The sequence below is a fragment of the Gracilinanus agilis genome, chromosome 5 (assembly GCF_016433145.1).
Source record: "Gracilinanus agilis isolate LMUSP501 chromosome 5, AgileGrace, whole genome shotgun sequence".
In the NCBI taxonomy this organism is placed as follows: domain Eukaryota; kingdom Metazoa; phylum Chordata; class Mammalia; order Didelphimorphia; family Didelphidae; genus Gracilinanus; species Gracilinanus agilis.
The window spans coordinates 267,137,548-267,145,507 of NC_058134.1; the positions used below are offsets into that span (position 1 = coordinate 267,137,548).

At 44.9% G+C, this 7,960-nt stretch overlaps 1 protein-coding gene across 1 annotated transcript in view; it reads right to left on the reverse strand.

Moving 5' to 3' along the window:
• LOC123249048 (RAB3A interacting protein) overlaps positions 1-4,682 on the reverse strand; it is a 55,077-nt gene extending 50,395 nt beyond the window's left edge. The window contains exon 1 of the mRNA XM_044678015.1: positions 4,601-4,682. The gene's annotated coding sequence lies outside the window, so the exon portion shown is untranslated. The remainder of the gene's footprint in view (positions 1-4,600) is intronic.
• Between the last annotated feature and the right edge of the window lie 3,278 nt (positions 4,683-7,960).

Sequence of the window (7,960 nt, forward strand, 5' to 3'; positions counted from 1 at the left end):
ATTTAACATCAACATATGAAAATCATAATAAAACATCAGGGGCTCAAAATACTTGAATTGCAGATGATACAAAGGGCCATGGAAAGACACTAACAGGTATAGGAGGGCAGCATATTACTAATCACTTCCTAACCAAAACCTTGGACCTAGTCCCTGGCTCTGACAAGTGAGCTAGGTCCCAATCTATCTAGGAACCAGGCCTCCAGGTCATGCTCTCCAACCCCCCCTACCCACACCTCCAGCCCTCTCCAACCCTCAGGCTCATCTTTAGGTACTCTCTCCCCACATTACAATTAAGTTCTTTGAAGGGCACCCTATTATATTTTTATAACACAGCCTAGTAATTAGAAACCATTGAATAAATGCTTTATCAACTTAAGGATGACAGGTGAGATAATTGGTTAAAAAAAACACAGTATGAAGAACCAAAAATTCCTTGTATTTTGTGGGTAAGTTATAAGTAATTATATGTATAAATGTCTTCCCCAATAGAATGTAAGCTCCTTGGGAGGCAAAGGCTATTTCACTTTGGGGATTTTTTTCCTCAGCATTGTAGCACAGTGGCTAGCACACAGAACGTGACTAAAAATGCCTGTTGATGATGTGACTGGAATAGGAGGAGAGCCCTCATGTTTTGAAAACAAAAGAATATAGACACTCCTAGCTCAACATTGGTATCAGTGAAATATTTTTCAAAAAGAGGACTCATCTCTAGCACATGGCATATCTCTTCTATGGAGAATTTACACCAAGACACAGATAAGAATCACACAGAATGAAAAGAATAGACACAATGTATATTCATTTTGCCATTTTAAAAATAGGTATGAGAGTTGCAGGGAAAAGAATTTAGATATCTAAAGAGCACAGGATTTATCCTCAAAAGATCTGAGTTTGAGTTCTGGCTCTCTTTCTTCAACCATCTTGAGCATTTATCTACCTGCCTCTGCCTCCACTTTTCTTTAACTTTATTATAAAATAAGGACCTGAACTAGACTGCCTCCAACATCTCTTCCAGCTTTAAATACTATAAACCTATGACAGATTCAGCACTCAACTACATACATCACTAGTAATTCATAAATGAAGCATATAAACTTAGGACACTGATTTACAAATTCTTATATGCTCTAATAAGAAATTCTACTGATTCTTAAAAAGCAGAGTTACCTCAAATACTGCTCACATTAAGTTTATTCTAATGAAATGTAAAGAGTTATTTGGCACTACAATGTAAATTATTACTCTTCACATAAGAGTTATCATGAGTTATTTACTTCTTTTTCCTTAAAATATTAACTAGGGGGGGTAGGGGGGGTGACAGCTGAGTAGCTCAGTGGATTGAGAGTCAGGCATAGAGATGGGAGGTCCTAGGTTCAAATTTGACCTCAGACACTTCCCAGCTGTGTGACCCTGGCAAGTTGCTTGATCCCCATTGCCCACCCTTACCACTCTTCCACCAAGGAGCCAATACACAGAAGTTAAGGATTTAAAAAAATATATTAACTATCATGTGTTAAAACTCAGGTAATAAAACATAAATATGAATGGATATATGCCAGAAAGTTTTTTATCCAAAAAGAAGCATAGCAGTATCTCTTTTTTGTGGAATAACTAAAAAACAAGAACAAAAAGGAGTTATTTTTTCTTCTAGAGGAATTCAAATACTGAACTAATAAACATCTTTTGTCTTGTCACCAGCCATCAATGACTCTGAATAAGAATAAGGCTGTCTGATTTTGTACAACTCAGCCTTAAATCCAACTATTGTCACATCAGTGATGTCGCTTTGGTCCTCTATGAGTAAAAAGGACAACTACCCCTATAATCACAATAATGATTAATATAAAATTCAATTGAAGCATTTAGCATCATACCACATTACCAAACCATCATATTTCTGAGAATACAAATTCTGTGCAAACAACATTGACACACACAGTATAATAAATAACAAATGTTACCACAACAAGACCTCATAAAACTGGTATAACATTTAACAGTATCAAATGTTTATTGGTCTCCAAACAGGCTATTTTTCCTCAAATTTGTGACTGAACCATGATTAAAAAATAAATTAAAATTAACAAAAAGTAAATAGAATATAAATTAAAAACAAAAAAAAAAAGGAGTAACAAGGAAAAACCAAGATTTTCCTTAAGAAAACATACATTTAGTCACCCAGGAGTTTGGAACATTCTATTAGCTCTACAAATTATGTAACCATTTTGCACAGAAGGTGACAATGAGGCAAAGACTGGATCAATATAGTAGTAAATAACAACTGCTAAATTTCCTCCAAAATAAGACTGCTGATCACCTCAGTACTTTAATTTACTAAGTATTAACCTCTCACATGGCAAGTGAAAACATTAAGTCATCATTCTACAGATTTCCCATCTTAAAACTGTACAAAGTCACACCAGGGCTGAAATGTCAGTGTTAAAAGTTTATGCCTATGGTTTTCCCCTTTATTCACCTTCTCCCCTTCAGAAAAGTTTTCTAAGATTAAAAGCTTTTTTTTCTCTCTCCTATTTTTTCCCCACCAGGAGCCTGATTCATTGAAACCTTAGGAGAGTTACTTTTAAGCCTTAGTGACTTCATCTGCCAAATAACTGTAACTCTTAAAAAAATAAGTTCATGGACTGAAAATTTGAAATCCTTTATGAAAACTATGGAGAACTTAGCACAATTACATATGGGTACACATTAGTAAGTTCTCTTTTATCCCAAAAGGGGACTGTGACACAGTCCAGGCAACACTGAGCAGTGGGAGTGAAAGGAGCAGAGCCAGAAGAACATTGTACACAGAGACCAATACACTGTGGTAAAATAGAATGTAATGGGCTTCTGTACCAGCAGCAATGCAATGACCCAGGACAATTCTGAGGGATTTGTGGAAAAGATGCTACCCACCTTCAGAGGAAGAACTACAGGAGTGGAAACAGAAGAAAAACAACTGCTTGAACACATGGGCTGAGGCGGACATGATTGGGGATGTAGACTCGAAACTACTACACCAATGCAACTATCAACAATTTGGAAATAGGTCTTGATCAATGACACATGTTAAAACCAGTGGAAATGCGCAGCGGCTATGGGAGGAGGTGGGGTGTGAAGGAGAAAGTAGGAGCATTAATCATGTAACCATGTTAACTTTTCTAAAAAATAAATATTAAAAAAAAAAAAAAAACCGCTGAGCACTGGGGTAGGGAAACTTGACCTGGGTTCGAGCTTCACCTTCATCCACTGGCCAGTTCCAGTTCCACCTCTGATCTGCAGTGGCCCTGGGAGGGGCTGAAAGGTGTACAACCCTTCACTAAGCTAGTGAGCTCTGAGGCTACAGCAAGAGGAAAGCAGTATTATCTTCATTATTAGAGGATTTTCTACCTCAATGAAACAAGAGAGTTTCTAGCCATCTATGCAGAGCGCAAAGGGCCCAGAGAGGCTATCCTAACCCTTTCTCTTCATTTCCCAGGGGAGGACATTGAAGCCCAGAGAGTTTGAGTTCATTTACCCAGTCACACTGGTAGTAATTGTCAGACGCTGCATCTGAACCCAGGTCTTTTTACTTCAGAGAAGGGTGCTCTTTCTAGTGCGAAAGCATATAAAGACAAGCAGACTCAACAAAGAGGGGGGGCCCCAAGCCCTCTGGGACTGCTATGTAACTCTGAGCAAGTCACTTTATTTTTTTAAAAACCCTTCGTTCGAATCTGCCTTCGAATCGAGATCATTTCCAAGGCAGAAGAGCAGTAAGGGCTATGCAACTGGGGTCAGTCTCACACACAGCTAGGAAGCGTTAGAGCCCAGATTTGAACCCGATCTTGTAAGTGATACTCAGAATGGGGGAGGGGGAGTCCAAGCCATTAGAGCTGTGTAAGGGATAGGCAGTGGGGGTTAAGTGACTAGTCCAGGGTCACGTCTCCAGGCCTGGCACTCTGCCCCGACAAGTCACCTTAACCTTAGCAGGCACTGGTACTCTGGGAGCGGGAGGGCTTCTCCGGCATTTCAGGGCAATCACGGGTCACCCCCACTCAGACACGGTCCTCCCCCAGCCCGGGGAGGCAGGAGCTCTCTCAGCCCGCATTTTCCCGAGGCAGGATCGATCCTTAACGCTGCCTGACCCTGGTTTGTACAGCGCACAGAGCCGGCCACCGTGCCCAGACGCCCGGAGCTTCTGCTCCCCGCGGCCAGGTTGTCCCCCGCTGGGCGCCCTGGCCCGCCTCTCAGAGCCGGCCTCGAACTTCACCTTGGGCGTCCCCGGCCAGGCAGGGGGTTAATCAGTAACCGCAGCAGCCGGCGGAACCCGCGGGAGGCGCTGCCCAAGCCCGCCCGGCGCCGCAGGTTCTCGGGGGAGACGGCGGCACGAGTGCCGAGGCTTGCGAGGTGGACGCCTAGGAAAGGCCCCTGGGGGTCGCGGGTCCCGCAGCATGCAGCGACCCCTCCACTCGCACTTCCTCACCTCCCACCCCACCCCAGGCGGCGCCTCGGGGAGAGGAGGCGCGGGCGGGCAGAGGCAGAGGGGGCGGTGCTGCGACTCGCGCTCCCCCTCCCTCCCTTTCCTCTTCCCCCTCCCCCTCCGGCTTCAGCCGATACTCACCTGACCGAAACCCGCCGCGGAGAGACTCTCCCCTCCACCACCAGCCACGAGCAGCTGGGGCGCAGGGACTACGGGAGAAAGCAGGAGCCGCAGCTATCCCCGGCCGACGCCGCGCCGCTTCTGGCCCAGCTCGGCGTACTGCGCTGGGGGAAGCCGGCGGAAGAGTCGGACACTGCGCCTGCGCCGCGGGGACCGGAGCCGGCAAGAGGGACCAAACTCCCCACCCCGCCCTACCCCGCCCCCCACCTGACTCCCTTTCCCCCTTAGAGTGGAGGGGCAAGGCAGCCCGGTTTGTCCCGAGGGCCAGGCGCGCTTCGGCGCCCCCTGGCGCCAAGAGGAGTTCCGTGCACGCGCCCCGGGCACCGCAGGTTCTTCGGGCCCCAGGTGTCTGGGGCTGGCTGGGGTGGTTTCCCCGGGAACAGTCACGAGTCGGCGCAGAGCTCTCTTGACTTGGGGCCAGGCTTCCCAATGTCACGCGAGCTTCTAAGAGTGTTCAAGTGAAAAAGAAAGCACCCGAAAGAACTCTCCAGCTTATAGAATCGGGGCTGCTAGAAATAACAGTGCGGCGTGGGCTCCTCTGAGCTAGAAGAGGAGAGGCAAAGAGCATCCCTCCAACATGGAGAAAAAGCACACTCGTTCCCTCCGTCCTCCATCCTCTTTCCAGGAACTGCTCGGAAGAAAATGTATTTTTTAAAGGTGGCTTCTTCCATGAAGGCTTCTTATCGGTACTATTAAACTTCTCTGGCAAGCTTACAGTTCCAGATCTTCCAAAGAGAAAAAAAGGGGGGGGAAAGGCAAAGATCGAAAAGTAGCCATTAAAGGAAATACATAGGTGTGGATATGAGACCCAATTTTTTTATTGAAAATTTTTTTAATTACTCAATTTCTGTCTTATAATCGATACAAGACAGGCAATCGGGGTTAAATGACTTGCCCAGGGTCACAAGTTAGGAAAGGTCTGAGGTCACATTTGAACCCAGGACCTCCCATCTCCAGCAATGGGGTTCTGTCTACTGAGGAACCCAGCTGTTCCAAGAACACTCTTGTTCTCGAGCTCTCTTGACTTGGGGCCACACTTGCCAAAGTCAGGAAGCTCCATAGTCTGTCCAAATAAAAAAAAAAAGCACCGGAAAGAATTCATCAACCTACAGAATGGGGACTGTAGAAATAACCACGCTGCATGGGTTCCTCTGAGTTAAGATCATAGATGCAGAAGCAGAAGAGACCTCAGTGGCCTCTAGTTGGATAGTTCCACAGTTAGTTTACCTGAGTAATATCAATCAACTGACATTTATTAAGCACCTGCTATGTGCCAGGCACTCTGCTAAGTGCAAAGCATACACAATAATGTTCATAGAAACATAGATCTAGAAGGAGGAAAGGAAAATACAAATATTGAGTGCCTATTAGGTCAGGCACTTGACAAATACCTCATCTGATTCTCAAACAACGCTAGAAAAAAGATGCTATTATTTTCCTCATTTTACATTTGAGGAAATTGATGCAGACAGGTTAAATGACTTGCCCAAGATCATAGAGGTAATAAGTATCTAAAACTATTTGAACTCAGGTTTTCCTGATTCCAGGTCCAGTACTCTATCCACAAGAATCTAGTCAACAAGCATTTAATAAGACCTACTCTGTGGGGGCAGCTAGGTGACTCAGTGGTTAGAGAGCCAGATCTGGAGATGAGAGGTCCTGCATTCATATGTGACCTCAGACACTTCCTAGGTGACCAGTCACTTAACCGAATTGCCTAGCCTTTACCATTCTTCTGCCTTGGAAGGAATACTTAGTACCCATTCTAAGACAGAAGGTAAAGGGTTTTGTTTGTTTGTTGTAAGACCTAGTATGGGTCAGAGACTATGCCAAACCCTGGAAATACAAAGGGAAAAAAATTAGCCCCTGTTTTTCAGAGGCCATCTAGTCTAACCTCCACAATTTACATCCCATAAGAGATATAAAAGCCCTGGGCTCAAATTCAGTCTATGTGACTACATGCATGTAATTAAGGACATTATATTTACATAAGATCATACATAGATCCTGAGCCAGAAGAGACCTCAGAGACTACTAACAAGTCCTACCCCTTCATCTGACATTTCACAAGGGACTTTGGCTCTAGTTAAAGTGACTCATAAATGGTAATGGGTATGTGTATGCATGACACACTGCCTTGGAATGTGGCGCAATTCAGTTTAACCAACATTAATTAGCATCTCTTAACAATCAAAAAACATTAAGTACCTGCAAAGGTGTGCCAGCCACTGTTCTAGGGCAGTGATAGGCAAACTACGGCCCCTGAAATGTTCCATCTGGTGGGGAGACATTATTCCTAATCTGACGAATACGCTGAACAGGATACAATACAATGAAACTTCCAAAGAGTTGCCTTAGAAACAGACTGACAGATGAGCATTTCCTTTCCTTTGGCCCCCTCTTTACAAAGTTTGCCCATCATTGGGGGATGGGGATGCAGAGAGGATGGGTCCTTGCTCTGGAGCAATCATTGCCCGAGATCACTCTCACGTGTGAATGTTATTTGTAATACCCCCAAAGACCCGTGGGGATACAGGAAATGGTAAACATTCCTTGTCTGTCCGGAGGCCACCACAAAACACCCATCCTCATCAGCCTCGCCATTAGAATGGTATGCAGCAGGGCTCCCTCCTCTGCCCTCGCAATTTGATGATGAGAAACCATGATTCATTCTGTTGTCAGTCAAGAAACAATTCTGAAATGCCCATTAGGTTCAAACCAATGGTGCTTTTGATCTAGCTGGGACAATCAGCACGAACCAACTGGATGGCATTTCAGTTTTGATGACCACAGGGTTGGGGGTGGGGGGTGGGAGGTTGTGATAGAGGGGATCCCTGGGTAAGCCGCACCTGAGCTAACTCCACTCAGAGTTCCCTTCTAACTCAGAATCTGTAACAGTTGAAATGTAATATTAATAAATGTAAAGTCCCACACCTGAGATCAAAATACTAAATGGGGAGGGAGAGGGGGCGGGAGGGGAGAAAACCTGCTCCTAAGAAACAGGGGGAAATACCCAAAGGCTCTAATGGACTTCAAACTCAGTCTGAAACAGCAATGTTGTATGCCTAATAAAAGAACTAATGAAATTTAAGCTGTACTGATAGTCCTCACATCTGTGTGTATATATGTGTGTGTGTGTGTGAGAGAAAGAGAGACAGAGAGAGACAGAGAGAGAGACAGAGAGACAGAGACAGAGAGACAGAGAGAACGAACAGACAGAAGTGGGGGGAGGGAGGGAGAGATGAAAAGAGAGACAGAGAAAGAGAGAAGGAGAGAGAGAGAGAAAGAGAGAGAGAACAGACAGACAGAAGTGGGGGGAGG